General features: G+C 42.5%; 1 protein-coding gene across 2 annotated transcripts in view; it reads left to right on the top strand.

Annotated features, from left to right (window-relative positions):
* GUSB (glucuronidase beta) overlaps positions 1 to 18977 on the top strand; it is an 875001-nt gene that overhangs the window by 734855 nt on the left and 121169 nt on the right. The window lies entirely within an intron of this gene.

Here is an 18977-nt window from a genome sequence, read left to right as displayed (position 1 = left end):
TTTCGTTTGCATAATGAAAGTTTGTGTTTGCATACTGAAGCAGGTGCAGATTGCTGCAGTTACTTATTGATGACTGGTGTATTGCTCTAAACTAAACTTAGAATTAGTTATTTAGCAGCAGGAGCACTTTTCTCTCTCATCAACTCTGAAAAACGGCTCCTGCTTGTGGACTAATGTTTGTCACCAATAGAAAATCAGTCTTGTTCATTAAAAAAGTATAACCAATGACTCTAAAAGCTCGAGAGTTGGTTCCACCGGCTCGAGGCTCCCCTTATATCCCACAATGCTAGGCGTGAGTTACCTCAGATCTCGTTTGTAAGCTAGGCCCAGATTATATCAGTAGCAGAATAACTAGAAACAAAGTCCACCTCTATAAACAAGGGAGAAGAGAAGGGTGACCTAAATCCTGATCCAGGAAAATATGCACCGCAGAGCATATACCTAAAGTAAAGAGGTGGTAGAAAGAGAGGTCACAATCAAAACTCCTCTAGGTCTGTCCAGGCCAGGGGGAAGGAGGGTGGGATGCAAGAAGAAGGCGAGAAGAAGACAACTAACATGGAACGTTATGGTAAGAACATAACTTCTATATGTTAAGTTGTCTATCTCGCCTTCATTCTTGCTGGATGGGACCGCGTTAGCACCTTGTCCCGGGTGGCCTAACGGAACAGACTCCTGAGAACAGTGGAACCAAAGTTAGCTCTATGCCTAGAAGCTAAATCCAACTTATAATGAGAAATGAAAGTGTGAGGAGTAGCCCAAGTAGCCGCTGCACAAATGGTGTCAATAGGCAGTCTGTCTTGGAAGGCTATAGAAGTAGCCAAAGCTCTGGTGGAATGAGCTTTAGGTTTGCTAGGCAGCTTTTGGTGTCTAATTTCATAAACAAGGGAAATCAGAGATGTTAGCCATCTAGATAATGATACCTTTGAAACTGAAAGTCCCTTTCTGCCTTCTGCATAAGAGACAAACAGCTGGTCAGATTTTCTGAATTGTTTGGTTCTATCCAAATAGTATCTTAACTGACGATGAACATCTAGCCAATGCAATTTTTGTTCAGACCTGTTAGAATATTCTGGAAAAACACAGGAGGTCAATGCTTTGATTTAGGTTAGACGCCGAGGCTATCTTAGGTAAAAATGACGGGTTGGTTCAGAAGATACCCTGTCCTTATGGAAAAACAAATAAGGAGGTCGACAGCTGAGTGCATGAAGTTCTGAAACTCTTCTAGCTGAAGTAATAGCTACCAGAAAGAGAGTCTTCCATGATAGCAATTTTAAAGAACAGGAGGCTGCAGGTTCGAAGGGGAAGAATCAAAGAACTAAGAATTAAATTTAGGTCCCAAGGAGGAGGAGGATTTCTTATAGGAGGTCTGAGTAGAAAAACTCCTTCAAAAAGGCTTTGCAAAGCTTGTGGGACATTATGGCAGACTCTGAAATGCCCACATGAAAGTTAGAAATAGCTGCCAATTGAACTTTAAGAGTCAAGGAGATGAACCTGCATTGAAGAGTTCAGCTAGAAAATCAAGGACCATTTGGATGGGAGCAGTGAAAGGATCTACATCCCTGCCTTGAGCCCAATAGGCTAAACGCTTCCACTTACTCGAATAAATCTTTCGGTGGAAGATTTATGAGAAGCTATCAAAATATCTCGAACAGAGTGAGATATTTGAGGAAGCCTGGCTAAGGTTGGAATTGGAGGAACCAAGCAGTGAGGTTCAGAGAGGGAAGGGAGCGATGAAACTGACCCGACTGATGGATCAAAAGATCTGGAAGTAGGTCCAGATGCCAAGGTCGCTCCAACAGAAAATGATGTAGAAAGGGGAACCAAACCTGTCGAGGCCAGTAAGGAGCAATGAGGATCAACGAGGCCTTCTGAGCGATAGCTTTCTGTATCACTTGAGAGATTAGTGGGAAGGGAGGAAATGCATACAGAAGTCCCAGGGGCCAAACTTGGACTAGAGCGTCTCTGCTGGGTTGGCCTGGTAAAGGGAATAGGGTGAAATAATCTCTGCACTTGCTGTTTTGGGGAGTAGCAAAAAGGTCGCAGCAAGGATGACCCCACTTGAGAAAAATTTCTCTCACAACAGAGTCTTTCAGAGACCACTCGTGAGGCATGAGGATAGCTCTGCTCAACTTGTCCGCGATTTGATTGGACTTCCCGGGGATGTGCGTTGCTATCAGAAACCGCTGAGAAGAAATCGCCCATTGCCACAGTCTGAGTGCTTCTCGACACAGGGGGTAGGACCTGGTTCCGCCTTGTTTGTTGATATACCACACTACAGACATATTGTCCGTCTGGATTGCTATCGTTCCCAAGGGAAGAGAGTCTTGAAGGGCTTGCAACGCTAAAAGCACTGCTCTCATCTCTAGAACATTTATGTGCAAGTGGCATTCGTCTGGTTTCCATGTGTCCTGGACAGTACTGCCCTGATAATGCCCCCCCACCCCCACCCGATCAGGGAGGCGTCCGTTGTCAGAGTAGCAACCGGAGGGGGAGGAACAAAGGGTCTTCCCAAGAAGAGCTGAGGGGAAGACATCCACCACAGAAGATGATTCCTGCATGTTTGCGTGATCATAATGGTGTGGGACATCGGAAGTTGCTGGTATGACCATTGTGTGAAGAGCATCCATTGAAGGATTCTCATGTGGAATCTGGCTAATGGAAGCAAAGGTATGGCAGCCGCCATAATCCCCAATACTTTCAGAACTAACCTGGCTTTGACTCTGTTGCTGCTGAAGAGGAGCGAGACCAGTTTTTGTATGTCTGTTATTCTCTGATCTGTTAGCCTCGCAGACATGTTGACTGTGTCTAGAATTGCGCCTATGAAGGTAATAACACGACAAGGCGACAAAACAGACTTTTCGCAATTTATTGAGATGCCTAAGTTTTGACAAGTGCGAAAGGTGTAGTCCCTGGCCCTTAGAAGAAGATGCTTGGTGGGAGCTGTGAGGAGCCAGTCGTCCAAATATGGAAACACCTGGAATCCTTGACGTCTCAGGTGAGAAGCTACCACTGCCATGCATTGAACAGCCTGGCTGTTGGGATCTCAAATTGACTGAAAGCAGTCAACTGCTATCACTTGCTATTTTTGCTGCTTGTTGATTTTAATAAATCGTTTGGTGATATTTCTTTGCTGTTGGTACTGGTCTTTTTGGGCACCTGGATCTCCACTCAAGTTTTTCATTTGTTTGGTTTGGTTCTTTTTTTAGTGCCAATCACTTCAGGGAGAGATTATTTCTATATATATGTATCCATCTACCTGTATATGTGTATGTATCAAAAAGAATTCCATTCATTCAGAAAACTTTTCTCCATCCCCACCACTGATGTCATCCTTTTCTGGAGCTCTGTAGAAGCTCTTTGTCTTTGGTTCTTCTTTCCTTTGCACAGCACTACTTACTGGATGGAAAAAGTGGTGCATGATAGAAAGGAGAGGAGAGGACTCTGGGAAAGAGTGGTTTTTTTTTTTTTTTTTTTTTTTGCCAAGTAGTTTTAACGCTTGTGGCATCGGTCCTACAGGATATCAAAGATAGACCCACTCACTTGCAACTCTCACATTATGTTAAGTAAATAAAGTTATGGGCATACCATAGCATTAAACCTATAAGACGTATGTCCATATTAGGTAATGAGTAGGACTATATTTATTTATTCTTTGCTGACTGGGATAGCGCACTGATCTAAATGGACTACTTTCAGGCTCAGTCCAGGAGAGTACAAGTAGTATGATAGCAGTGTAGCTAGGATAGTATTAAACAATGGATAAAAAAAGGCAGTATTAGTCAACCAGAAATATTATTAAACATGGGTAAGCCTATTAAACATTGGTAGATAAAAATAAACATTAAGATTTACTACAGAAGCATAATAACAAAGTATGTGATGAAACACAATGTGTATATCTTTGTAAAACAAGTTATAGTATATGCCACAGACATTAGGACTTCTTGGCACCTGGAACGCTTCAGGTTGTTTTCTCCCTCACCTAACTACCATCATACTGCTTAGCTGCCATCTCTTTAGTTCATCTTGGTATGCAAACCTTAGTAACCCTAAGATGAGAGTGCAGGTAACTCCTAGAGCAAAAGAAAGCAAGGAGGAGGTATATGCCAATTGCAACTGCTTTGGGAGTGTTGAAGGAGTAGGAGCTACAGACAAGCTTGCTTACCTGGTGCCGTGGCTGGGGGGAAGTGTGGATGGGTGGAAAATGTCAACAAAGATGGACATGTTTCGTACAAATCTACCATTGTAATATATCGGACAAAACCTTTCAGAAAATCTGATCAATTTGCATCCTTCCCTACTACTGAACTTCAAAGATCAGTATCCAAAGTTACCCTTTCACAGTGGTTGCTGCAGTGTATTTTATTTGTGTATCAAAAAAGAAGCTTGCCACTTCCTTTGACCCCAAAAGCTCACTCCACTAGATCTTTGATTTTGCCTACAGCCTTCTTCTCTAGAGTACCAATTGACGCATGCTGCAGCTACCAGGTCCAAGGTACATACCTTCATCTCACACTATAAAATTGGATATGCAATCCAGATTTTGAGCCTCCTTTGGTTCAGCTCTGTATCTGAGTATCCTTACATAAGACCTCCCAAGTAAGAAAGCTGGGGACTCTGTCCCATATATTCAGAAACAAAAAAGACAACCTCTGCTATAAAAGTTGCGTACTCAGCATAACAATAGAGCTATGTTGTCTGTTTCCATCCTTCCTCAACTACCCTGCCAACATCTCCCTTCTTGTTTTTGTATGCACATTTTTTTTTCTCATGTTCTCATTCAGAGATGACTCTAGCTGGCCTTTCCTTGGCTCCCGAAGGTCCTTTTCTCTTTCACTGTCCTTTTACAGGCTTGTAGTGTTCAAGTCAGATAAGTGTTTTACCTGCTAACATCTTCATATTTTTAAAATGTTCTACTAATGATGGAAAATCTGAGGTAGCTTGCTCTCTATACAGGAATTGTGGGTAGGGAGGAGGAGCCTGAGCACCAGATCCAAAGCTTAGAAATGGCCAAGGTCAGATCCAAGACCCATATGTTGAGGAAGGACAGAAACAGACAACACAGATCTATTGTTATCATGAGTACATACCTTGCATTTCTTGGGTAATGGAGACCCAGTGAGTGCTGGAGAATGGCTCCAGCAATGAGATAGTCACTGCATGCTTCTTGAGCACTGAGTCAAAGAGGAACTCTGAGGTGTCTGTGTTCGGATTTTTCAATACTGGTAACATGGCCATTGTAGATGTCAAAGGACTGATTAGAGCTAATTGGTTGCTGAAAGGTAACAAGGTGGGAACTACCCAAGTGTAACGGAGGCTGATGATGGTTGCATTTTGAGAGCAAGTCATTTTGTAGACTTTTCCTGTGCTTCAGAGGATTAATAGCACCATTGTTGGAACTTAATTTGGACTCCTACTTTGGGAGGGCTTATTATAGAGTAATTTTTTCATGTAAGCTGCCAGTTTCTCTCAGCAACTCTTTCAAGTCACTCAGTTGAATTCCCATTAAATTGAACACCCATATATGTTCCTTTTAGAGACAATACAGGCAGTGGGAGTGCCCATTACTCAGTGTGATATTCCTATCTCAAGAACAGGGCTTGAAAAGTGACTTTGGCATGATGCTGACCAGGGAGGTCAGGCCTTGAGCTTACAAACCAAAGAGAGAATGGAGAAAGGGAACTAAGATTTGCAAAAGAAAGGAAAAATTTAAAAAATAGGGTTGCCCGTACTTGAACCTTCAAGTAATTGGAGTTGGTAGTTCCAACAAAATGCATTTTTTTGACAAAATAATAAAATTTAATGGAAATTTGCTTAGAGAAACTTCCTTGATGTCTGAATTGCATGTGCAGCAGTGAAGAACTGGTGATGTGGGATCTGATTAGTATGATGGGAAGCAGGGAAGGGAATTAACATATTGAAGAGTTTCAGGATCCAAGCAGATTTAATGCCTTCAGCATGTAGTCCTACTTGTTTTTTCACTGTGGGTGGATTTTGCTTCCATGCCGGACATCCATCAAGCCTCACTCTAGTTGGGAATGCACCAGTCATTCTCTTATGTGAGAATTTCACCAGATGTTATGGCAACAGCTGTCAAGAGGCAACCATGGGTAGGGTTTCTGCTTGTGTCTAACTTTTTGAGCCATGAAAGACCCAGCACTATTTCACCTCCTGTTTCTTCACAAATCAGTGCCTCTGCAAACACCACACTTAAGCCATAAACCTACACCAAAATATAAACAAGACTAGATAGGTTCCTAACACAGTGTATTCCAAGCCTATGGAATTAAAGAAAACAATAGTGGCGTATTGAAACGCTGAACGCCAATGAATCAGGGAAAACCAACTGTAAAAAACCGCTGAAATAGTGCTAGTGATAGAAAATGCTTCCACGGATCACTGAACTAGTAAAAACAAAATTTATTCCACAAACGACACAAGGTTAAGCGCTTTCACACACAGAACGTGTGCTTCATCAGAACAATGCTTAGTAATCATACCAGACTTTAAATATACAATTTGGCGCCAACTTTCAATAACACATTTAAAGCCTATGGAATTAGATGCCACTACAGGTCAAACAAAATACTACTTTGGCAATCTTTAAGGCTAATCTTAGTGACTGAATGGGTAGACACAAATTTACACCAGGCTTATTGTGTAAGGCCCAGGCCGATTTGAGAAGAAAGTCGTATGAAGCACTTGACAAGGGTGGCAAGAACTTTTAAGTTTGTCTACTTAAAGATTTTCTAAAGAGTACCAGCTGTTTACTGCGGACAGAGTTTTGCTTCCCCCAGTAAAGTAATGATGTTCAACATTTAGATCAATGTTACAGTAGCATAAGCTATTCGGATTATATCCTTTTGTAGGCTATGACCACCAGCCAGCTTTCAAAGCTTTAGGGCACCTTCCAGTCATTCAAACTGTCGGTGGCTCGAGCAGATGTCAAAGTGCTCTGCCTCTGTGGACTTTGCGGAACTGATGGTTGGCTAGCGATCCTTTCAAGGCTGGGCAGATAAGTACCTTACATGGAGAAAACTCCCGTTATATCATTTTCTGGAAAAAAAACATTTTTTTCTTTACTATTTTAATTTTATGTTAGGAAATGCTTTTCTTTGTGGGACTCCCATGATTGTTAAAGGGATTTTTACTGCTGATGTGCCTTTGTGAAAATACTGTGTAAAATTTTATTTTTTTACTGTTAGTTTCTACATCTTTGTGTAGTGTGTGTGTGTGTGTGTGTGTGTGTGTGTGTGTGTGTGTGTGCAGGATACTGTGCTTTTGGGGACTGTCATGTAAGATTTTACTTCAGAACCTTCATATCTGATATTGTTAATCCTCGTTCATTCCTTACGCATGGGTATCTGTTCTGAGCTCGGAACCGAGCCGGCTATTTTCCAAGCTCGCGTCAGCTTCAAACTCTCGAGCTAAACTCTTACCCACAATCCCTCTCTCCCTGTTACCTCAGATTTTGTTTGCCGCATTGCCCTTCGGTCGTGTCAAGCTACGTCTCTTGAGCTAAGTACAGTCATTTGTTGTTTAATAGTTTTACAGATTCAAATTTTATTGTCTCTTACCGTATCGCATCTAGCATATATATTGTCTTCAGGTTTTTCTGCTTCTTTCTTTACCACTTTTACCGCGAGGTATTCTATCTTTACCATCGTTGGTAATCTTTTTCCCTTTTCTCTCATACCTTCGGGTACTCTCTTGTACCATTGCTGGTACCTTTTCTATTAATTAATTTGCTGTCATGGCAGATAAGAAAGGTAGTCCAGGGTTTACGCGGTGTTCTGATTGTGGACACAAACTGCCTACTTCTGATGCACACTCTTTGTGTGTTTATTGTTTGAGAGCTTCCCATTTGTCTCACCCTGTGCTATTTGTGAGAACTTTTCTAATAGAACCTTGTTGGAAAGCTGTTACTGAAGGGACTTCTAAAATCTCCCTTTTCAGAGGCTATTTCTGGGTCGGAGGCCTCAACCCCTCCTAGAGCCCATAAGAAAATCTTGGATGTTCCTACTAAGGCTAGCTAAATCTTTGCCTTTGTCCCCGGCTGGGGACTCCCGCCAACCAAAACCTAAAAAGGCTAAAGTTTCAGCTCCGAAGCTCACTCAGTCAGCCCCTGTGCTTTTCGTGCCTAGACCCTCGGCACCAAGGCCTTTGGCTCCATTAGTGATTTCAGCTTCATCTTCTCCTGCAGCCTTCTATATATCGGCACCGAGGGGCTCCTCGGTTCAGACTATTACCACTGTATCGGCGCTGACTTTGACTGCGTCGGCTCCGAGATCTTCCTCGGAACAGACGCCCTTATTGTTGACTCCAGTTTTGTCGGTTCCAGCTTCGGCACCGACATCCACTTCAGCACCGATCCCTGTGTCGGTGCAGACCATGACCTCGGCACCGATGACTTCTTCGGTGCAGACAACAGTAGTCCAGTCTCTCTCGGCACCATTGTCCTTGGTACGGAGAGATGTGATGGTAACCGAGTCTGCCTCTTCTGTGGACAGGCCTGTTTCTCCCTGTATCCGTGAGGTCCACTAGAAGCCTTTCCGAACATGATGTGTTGCGTCTTGTGGACCAGGTACTCTTGGCCAGAGGTATCTCACCCCTCAGGAACTATCCTTCCTTGGAAGGTGATCACCCATCTCCAAAGACCCCTTCTTATTCTCCTCCTTCATTGCCTTTGAAGTCCATGGATATAGCACAGTCTTCTCCTTCTGCAGTCCCTGTTAGGGATCTCACTAAGGAACCGCAGTTGCCTTCGTGGCAGGAAAGTTTTGCTATGACCCAGGATGCATAGTTTGCTGCTCCACAGCCATCCAGGGACTCCGGGTCGGCAGGCTGAGCCACTTGGGGGAGGGGTGACCCCTGTCCTAGACATGCAGTCCTCTTTGGGTGGACCAGCCTTCCAACTGATGGAGAACGCTTTCGCTGCTGCTGGCGATACCGGACTGTCTATACCTCCGCCCTCCTCTGATACACTGGTTTCACAAGTCGCACCTAGCGGACACCGGGTGCAAGGGCTACAGGACATATTCCCTCAGGAATCCCCTTTTCCGCTGTCTTCTCCAGTTTTTACCGCTGAGGAGGTCCACAGAAAAAGTTTGTGTAAGAGGAAGCACATGGACTCCACAGAGGAGTCCCTCACCGAAGACACAGATTTCGATGAGGGGGAAGGATCCCCTCGGTCACCCTCTGAGGTATCCTTTGGTGATATCCTCGAAATCCTGAAACAGAGAGGTGACTGGCAGTCCTCTAATTTGACCTTGGAGGAATCTGTGTTCCTGCAGGCCTTTCGCACCTGGCCCCCTACCTCCTGGGTTACTCCACCTGCCGATGAACTTGTCTGGCTCTCCTCGTGCAGCGTGCTTGAAAGGCTCATGGTACCATCAAAGCTATTCCCCGGAGGCCATATAAAATCTTGTCCCCTCCTGCTTCGGATCCCCATTGGTCCAAAGGTCTTCCTGTGGATGCTTTGGTGGTGTCGGCCGCAACAAAAAAGGATCTGGCAGAAGAAGAAAGCCAGACTGTCCATCTGCCTAACAAAGAGTCCCGGGCCCTGGACAGGATAGGGAAGCGCACCTTTGCTTCAGTGACCTTTGCTATCAGGTCCCTGAATTATATGGCACATTTTACCAGGCTTCAAAGGGATCTGGTTTCTGAGCTCTCTGAAACCTTGGCTGGTGCCGTGTCCGATAAGGTCCGTGACAAAGTGGCCTGTCAGCTGACCACCATTGAATCTATATCTAACTTCTCTATGTGACTGATATCTCACGCATCAGAAGGAACGGGTTCAGCTGCGTTCTTGAGACGACACGACTGGATGCGCTTGTACAACTTCACGGAACCTTTTAGGTCTTCTTTTCTTAATGCCCCCATTGAGGCCTCCTTGTTGTTTGGGCCCAAAGTTAAAAGCACACTGGCCTGATGTGAACAGGATGGTAAGACCCTTTCTGCCATGGGTGTCTGTTGTTCTTCCCCTCAACGTGCTTTCTCCCGAAACCAAAAGAATGGGAAGATACGGTTCAAGAAATCTCTGGGTCCTTTCGGTGCCACACAGGCCGAGTTCTCCCCCAGAGGCAGAGGGGAAAACTCACAGGGAAGACTCTCCTTTCAGGGCAACCAGGGTTCCAGGGATTCTTTCCCTGGTCAATCCTACCAGCACTCCTGAAGAGCGGCCCAACTCCTTTCCTGTGGAGGTGGTTGGGGGACGTTTCTCCTTGTACCCTTTTGCCTGGCTAACCATCACCACTGATTCTTGGGTACAAAGGATTATAACCAGAGGTTATCATATCCCCTTAGATCTTTGTCCTGTCCCTTCGAAAAATCTTTCCAACGTTCCACCCAGTCAAAGGGAAGAAGCAGCACTAGAGATAGAAAAGCTGCTAAGAAAGAGAGTCATCCAAGTAGTCCCTCCAGACCAGATAGGATCCGGATTCTACTCGAGACTATTTTTGGTGCCAAAGAAAACCGGGGACTGGAGACCAATTTTGGATCTCAGTGTATTGAACAAGTTTGTGAGAGTACAAAAATTCCAGATGGTCACAATACAGTCTATCCTCCCGATTTTGGAAAAAGATGATTGGATGTGCTCTATAGATCTTCAAGATGCATACTACCACATAAAGGTGGACAGGCCATCAAGAAGATTTCTGCACTTCCGTGCGGGAGCCAGTCACTACCAGTTCAGAGTACTGCTCTTCGGACTCTCTACAGCCCCCAGAGTGTTCACAAAGTGCATGGCAGTTGTCACAGCTCACCTGCGACTTCAAGGATTCCAGGTGTTTCCATACCTAGATGACTGTCTCATTTCTGCCCCCACCAGACCTCTACTGGAAAAAGCCCTGGCATACTCTCTCCTCACTGCTCAAAGGCTAGGCATAACCATAAACTGGCAAAAATCCAGTCTCACCCCATCTCAGTCGACAGAATTCATAGGGGTTATGTTGAACACAAAAAAACTGCAGAGCTGCTATTCCAGAGCACAGAATTCTAAGGATAAAGCAACAACTAATTCCAATCCTTTCAAGGGAAAAATCCACGGCTCACTCGGTTATACAGCTGTTGGGTTCCATGGCGGCCTCCACACCATTGTTCCCCTAGCCAGGTTTCACATGAGGCTTTTACAATGGCTACTTCTCACCCAATGATATCCTTTTCAGCATCCTCTTTCAGCCATGATTCAAGTAACCCACAGGTGCAAACAGGGTTTAAATTGGTGGATGACACACAATCTCTCACAATGGTCTCGCCCCTTCTCCCCCCAGCAACCCAATGCCACAGTGACCACGGACGCCTCCTTAATGAGGTGGGGGGGGCTATGTCAGGAACAGCCAATCCAAGGCACTTGGTCCGAACTGGAGGCCCATCTGCATATAAATGTTCTAGAGCTGAGGGCGGTGCTTCTGGCGTTGCAAGCATTCCATCCCCTGCTGCCATCTGGCACAATTGCGATTCAGTCAGACAACATGGTGGTGGTCTGGTACATCAGCAAGCAAGGTGGAACCAAATCTTACCCCCTTTGTCGAGAGGCCATGAGGATATCGGAATGGGCGATGGCTACCAACCATTTTCTTCTAGCAACGCACATTCCCGGGAGTTCCAACGAGATAGCAGACAGACTCAGGAGGTGCATTCTACAACCTCACGAGTGGTCCCTGAATTCCTTGATAGTGGTGACGATCTTCCACCGCTGGGGCCGTCCTTGCTGCGACCTCTTTGCATCCCTGACCAACTACAAATGCAGCAACTACTTTGCCCTGTTTCGCCCTCCAGGACAATCACCCAGGGACGCTTTAGTCCACGATTGGCCCTCGAGTCGTCTTTATGCATTTCCACCCTTTCCCCTCATTCCCCAGTTTCTGAAGAAAGCCCGTCAGTTGAAGAGCAAGGTGATCTTCATAGCCCATATTGGCCTCGACAGATTTGGTTCCCCTTTCTTTGGCCTCAATCGACCATGGATTCTCCATCCAACCCTGGAGTTGATCTCACACCCACAGAACTTGATTGATCCCAACATGAACAGCCTGAAGCTCACAGCTTGGCTACTCCAATTCCCTTGATTGCCAGGCAGAATGATCCTTCTTTACAAGTACATGATATCCTCATTGCTTCTCTTAAGTCTTTGACTAAAATTACTTATCTGAGCAAGTGGAAAAGATTTACCTGTTGGTTGAAATATAAACAAGTAGACCCCTTTTCAGCACCAGTGTCGATAATACTAGACTATCTGGCCGACCTGTTTCAATCGGGTCTATCGGCCTCTACCATTAGAGTTCATTTGGCTGCAATTTCTAATTTTCATGATGGTGTCCAAGATTCCTCTCTTATGTCCCATAAATTGTGCAAGACCTTCATAAAAGGTGTGAATCATCTGAAGCCACCTTTTAGATAACCTATTCAACCATGGGATTTATCATTAGTTCTCGAAGCTCTGACAATGTTACCTTTCGAACCAGCCTCTTCTTGTGACCTCAAGCATTTGTCATGGAAAACCTTATTTTTGGTCACTATTACTTCTGCCAGACGTATTTCTGAACTTCAAGCTTTATGTATCAAGAGTCCATACTTGATTTTTCATAGAGATAGAGTGTCTCAGAGAACTAGTATGTCATTTCTGCCCAAAGTGATCTCTGAAATGTCCATTAATCAAGCCATTGAATTGCCAGTTTTCTTTCCCAATCATTCAAACAGAGGAGAGTATTGCCTACATACCCTAGATATACACAGGCAAATCCATTTTTACTTAAACAGGACTAAACCCTTTCGTAAATCTGACCAGTTATTTTTGGCCTTTTCTGGACCTAGATTAGGATCTGCTGTTGCTAAGGTCACATTAGCTAGATGGTTGAAGGACTGTGTGACCTTTATTTATACACAAAGTAATATCTCTGTGCCTACTACCATGAAAGCTCATTCAACAAGGTCGGTGGCAACTTCTGCTGCCTTCCATGCCAGAGCTTCTTTACATGACATCTGTGCAGCTGCAACTTGGACTACGCCTCATACCTTCATCAATCATTACAAATTGGATTTGGCCTCCAGTGGAAGAGCATCTTTCGGTTCTATAGTGTTCAGGAATGTCCTTCCATGAGAGCCTCCCAGGAATAGAGGTAGCTGGGGACTCTGTCCCATGCGTAAGGAATGAATGAGGATTAACAATATCAGATAGTGAAGTTATGTCTTACCATAATGTTCCATCTGTATTGTTGATCCTCGTTCAGTCATTACGACCCTCCCTCCTTCCCCCTCCTGTGGTTTCTAGTGGATCTCACCACCCGGTTCTCTTAGGTTATTTGACCAGAGGTAGCTTTTACCTTCTTTGACTTGCAAACTCAATCTGAGGTAACAAGGAGTGGGGGATTGTGGGTAAGAGTTTAGCTCGAGAGTTTGAAGCTGACGCAAGCTTGGAAAATGGCCGCGGAACTGATACCCATACATAAGAAATGAACGAGGATCAACAATACAGATTGAATGTTATGGTAAGACCTAACTTCTTTTTTCATGACATCTATGGATATCATTGTCTCCCTTTGCTCAGCCCTCATTAGAGCAATCATTGAATATAATGTCCCCTTCAGCATGTATCTCTCCAGACACATGCAACAACTGGAACACCCACAGAGATACCTTACTAAATGGATACAGAGCCTACACAACTTGTCCTACATGGACTGACTCAGAGCCATGTCATTGTTCTAGATATCCCCTGATATGACCTGTGTCAGGCATAAAAGGCATCCTCCAACCCAGTATTGATGGATTTACTACATATCAGCAAGTCAGATAGCATCAGCAATAATCGGTCTATGGATCTTCTTCAGCATCTACAGAATGGTTAGGAGGGACAGGTATGTCTTACAGAGGATACTGCTGCACTGGAACAGACTCCCCATCGGGTACATGACATTTTGACCCAGCTGATTCACGCCCGACCTATTCGACCCCGGACAGTTGGACCCAAACAAAACATTGCAAACAAATCTAAAAAGAAACAGAGATGTACTACATAAAAAAAAAAAAACAATAAATGGAAACAAGGGACTAGTTCATACTTTCAGTTCAACGTTCTCATGAAGTAAAGACAGATGTAGTAGATAAAGAAGCAATGAATGGAAAGTATGGACTATAAAAATAATAATAATGACATCTGGATTACAAAGGTTGCTATAGTTCGCAGTTTCTGTTCAACGTTCTACTCCAGTAAACACAGATGTAGTACATAAAGAAAAAAATGAACGGAAACTACGAACTATAGAAATAATAATCATAACATCAGTATTTCAAGGGTTGATATAGTTCTTAATTTCAATTGAACATACTACTGGAGATTAACAGCTGAAAGTGAAAAAGACAACCCGTTTTACTTTACATACCACAAAATAGGCGTTTTAGATTCACCAGTAATGGGTAAAGGAATGGTTTGTGGAAGATGTAGTCTAGTGTCACTATTAGATAAAAATGTTTTCATATGACTGACACGATGGGTACATCTCAAAAAAATGTTTAATTTAAAAAAAAAAAAGAATATGTAAAAACGTAACACTAATTATATGTTAAAACACTAGATGTTATGTAGTCCTATCTCGCCTACATTCTTACCCATGGGTTCAGAGCCGAATATCGGCTCCGACTTGGCCTATTTACTAGCTCAAAAGTCTGATTGGCTGGGCTAAGAGGGTATCCCATAGTACACTGCTTCGCATCCCCAGATCTTGTTTGCCGCTTGTAGCGCTCGGACGTGGTCTCGCTTGGCTGTGGCTAAGTACTCTTTTTTGACTTATTTCTCTACAGAAATTGGTTGCTTCATAGTTCAAAAGCTATTTTAATAGCAATTCTTGCTGCGGTAGTTGTGTTCATGTGTTTATTAGTGTTTTTTGTGGTATCCCTAACTGTTCCCATGGGCTAGGCCCATTTTAGTTAGAGGACGTAGTCCTCCCTTAGTGAGTATTTAGTCTTTTGTTATTGTGTTTTTTCTTTGGAGATCTGTTTAAGTTAGAGGTTCTCTCTCTGTGTTCTCGTTATTGTTGTTGCTGGTTTAGAGCTTCGCTCTTCTCTGTGGTACTGTCTAACTGGTGGGCTTCCCGCCCTTTTTTGGTAATTGTTAACTCTGGTTCGTTGGGTGCTTGCACCTGTTGGAAGTCGTTAATTCTTTGAATATGTCTAAGGATCAGAAAGGGCAAACACCAAAAGACTTCCTCCTGCACGTAGGTCATTGCACGGCTCCCAAATGAAACCACAGAACAAAAAAGACCAGAGCCAGCAAATGGTGACCAAGATAACTGTATTTAACAAAGGAACATACCGGTTTCGGCTGGTAACATACACAGCCTTCTTCAGTGTATATGTATATGGTTCCTCACAAGCTGTTTAAATAAACAGAATCCAAATCCTATTGGTTTAATCCTCATGAATATTCATTTAGACCTGGGTGAAAAAGCCCACCTAATATAATTATCCATTTCTATTCCTTACTATTTAGAATATTGTGCCACCCACTTTTGTTTATGCGATCCCCTTGTATTAAATCAATTACTGTAAACATAAATTTTGCTGTTGGATGGACCAACTGATGTTTATAAAGGGCATTTGTCACCTTTTTGTGTTTTATATTACTGTAATGTTCAGATATGCGTACTCTAATGCATCTGGAGGTTTGCCCAATGTAGAACGCCCCACAGTTACATGTGGCCATATGTTGCACACATTATTCCAGATCAATGTATGTTTTCTTATAGGAATGGGAAGAAGCTACAATCCTATTTCAATCATTACAAAATGAGGGACAACAAATACAACACTAAGATACAACGTACCCTATCAGGTCATACTTTACGTGGATGTTTTCCCTGTGGTCATTGTATTAATTGCAAATATATGTCCACAATATATGTCCACAACCCATGAGTTTTCCAGTAGAAATTGCCCCAGAGTGTTTGAAATCAAGAGTTTTGTGAACTGTAGCAGTGATTGGGCTATTTATATGGCCACATGTAACTGTGGGGCGTTCTACATTGGGCAAACCTCCAGATGCATTAGATGCATATGTGAACATTACAGTAATATAAAACACAAAAAGGTGACAAATGCCCTTTATAAACATCAGTTGGTCCATCCAACAGCAAAATTTATGTTTACAGTAATTGATTTAATACAAGGGGATCGCATAAACAAAAGTGGGTGGCACAATATTCTAAATAGTAAGGAATAGAAATGGATAATTATATTAGGTGGGCTTTTTCACACAGGTCTAAATGAATATTCATGAGGATTAAACCAATAGGATTTGGATTCTGTTTATTTAAACAGCTTGTGAGGAACCATATACATATACACTGAAGAAGGCTGTGTATGCTACCAGCCGAAACCGGTATGTTCCTTTGTTAAATACAGTTATCTTGGTCACCATTTGCTGGCTCTGGTCTTTTTTGTTCTGTGGTTTCATTTGGGAGCCATGCAATGACCTACGTGCAGGAGGAAGTCTTTTGGTGTTTGCCTTTTCTCACTTCCTGCTGGGGTTGGTGACCCTGTTGCTGCCTTTGGACTTGTTGCAGTTCGTCTTATTGGATTATTCAATATTTTTGGATCCCATTGCTTATTTTTTGTATATGGGACATCTGTAGGGTTTGACTATTCGTCTTACCATTTTGGCTTGGGTGTGAAGACCGATTTGTGTCCATTGGATCTTCTTTGGATTTAGCTTTCTTTTCCTGCCATCGCTTTTTTGAAATCACGCCATTTTATGCGGAACTGTTGGAAGTGTTGGAACTGGTGGAATTGTCTACACCGGATTTTTTTGACATAAAGGGACATAATGGGACTAACTGTATGTATGTATTATAACCTTTATTGGTTATAAACTTTAATTCCGATTTCTGTAAAAATTTAAATTGTCACTTTTTTACATGACGCCATTTTGTTCATAACTGGCGGATTGGCGGTATTGTGCATACAGGAATTTCTGGCGTTAAAGGGTCATATATGTATATAATTCAATCTTATGGATGCTTTACTATTCTTTTTGGCCAAATACTACAAGTTATAAGTCATCGTTATCCCTTTTTTTGTGTGCCTACATGGATTTGGCGGAATAGCCTATACGGGGCTTTTTGGACTACATGGGATATTGAGGAACCAACTACATGTATACTTCAGAACCTTGCTTGGTTTATAATTGGTGTTAGTACATATATTTTGTCTTTTTTGGGACTGCTTCACACTACGTTCGTGTTTTCACAAGTGGACATGCTTCAAGGGGACCAACGGGACTAACGGGACTAAAGGGAATAGTCTCTGTACAGTTTACCACTTTTAGTGGTTGTTTATTATATAGTTAATCCAGTATTCATGCTTTTTTGCAAACTATATATACTGTCGAGTTGCGTTTATGTCATTGCGTCCATATTGTGGGAGTTCTTCTTTGAATATGACCTACTAAATTATAAGATGTTGTTTTCAGCAATGTGGGTCATATAAGTGTGTTTTGACAACATTGTATTTATGTTTCTGTTGGGATATTGCTGTGAACATTGTTTGTGACTGTCCTTTTTTGGAGGGGCACATGTTTATGGACAATATATTACTCTAAGGGGTTGGATATATTTTGGATCAGTTCCGATGTTTTTTGATAGATTCAGGGGGATACTAACTGAATTATGTACAATTGAACTGGCTTTTGATATAATTTTGCTAAGCCCTTTTGAGCATCACCAAGTTCTCATCTTAGGATTAGCTGGGACTATATCTACATTATCTTTGACCCCATTCTATTTATAATTTGGAATCCACTATTATTTTGCAGAGGTCCTATGTATGTGTTGTGGTACCATAATATTGGGACCTAGGTTCAACACTAAGTTGGGATATTTTTCTACATTATACATTTATACTAATTCAGTATGACAATAAGTGTGTATTGTTAAGTTGACATAAAATATTGTCACTCTATTTTATACATCCTATTGGGAATCACACACACATTGGTCTTAATTACCAATTCTTGGTGAAGTTAGGAGTGTATGTATATGTGTATACTATCTTGATTTTTTGTCCCAATAGCTTTTTCCATATATTCTGAGAATAGGTGTGTCTACTAGCTTATTTGGGGACATCGCAGCTGGTTCTATTTGCAATTGGACTGGGTTGTTGTGTCTTGGGGGCACACTGCTCTGTTCTCTGATTTTTTATATACACTACATTATAGGATTTGGTGATCTTGTCTTCATTTTCCGGGACTGTGCTCAGCATCATTTTGCTTAATTTAATATTTTATTGACTGCTTTGGGCATTTTCTTGCTGGATTTCTGTCTATGCCCTTTTGTTTTTTATAATTTGTTTGGATTTGGAAATTCTAATTTGGACGCAGCTTAAACAGTTATCTTATTAGATTGGTCTTTTGGCTGTTATTGTCCTACACTTTTGGCTGTCGTGGGATCATTATATTAACCATTATTGACAGCCCTTTGGTAGATTATTTCGGCCATATTATGGATTTATCGAATCTTATTTCTGGACTGGTAGCCGACAGGGAAGATCTTGGGGTTTTTGGCTTGGAGTCTTTGAATAGTGGAACTGTTGATGGTGGTGTTAACACCAATTCTGACTTAACAAGCCATAAGTTAATTGAAGATCTAAATAGACTACTCAGAACATTACTTGCCAATGTGTGGCACAGTAAGCTTTTTAAGGCTTACCAAGAGGCCAACATTACTCCTAGGGGTTTGAGAATACGAATTATTCCACATGTGAATAATGGGGATGCTGAATTAAACACCAATTGGTTAAAAATACAGCAGGAAGCTACAATGTCTTTTGTAACTGAATTACACAAATTTCATAATAGGGCTATTGACAGGGGACTAGCGGAGATTAATGCCTTGGTTGATAAACTTAAGCAATTTGAACATGAAGCCTCTTTCGAGACCAAACTAAGCAAGGTTGGGTCCGATTTGAAAAAATTTGATGCTGAGCTCTGT

This window comes from Protopterus annectens, chromosome 13.part0 (assembly GCF_019279795.1).
Source record: "Protopterus annectens isolate FY-2018-M chromosome 13.part0, PAN1.0, whole genome shotgun sequence".
NCBI classification, from domain to species: Eukaryota; Metazoa; Chordata; order Ceratodontiformes; family Protopteridae; genus Protopterus; species Protopterus annectens.
Note: the sequence above shows the minus strand (reverse complement) of the source record. Positions and strands in the feature narration are given on the sequence as shown.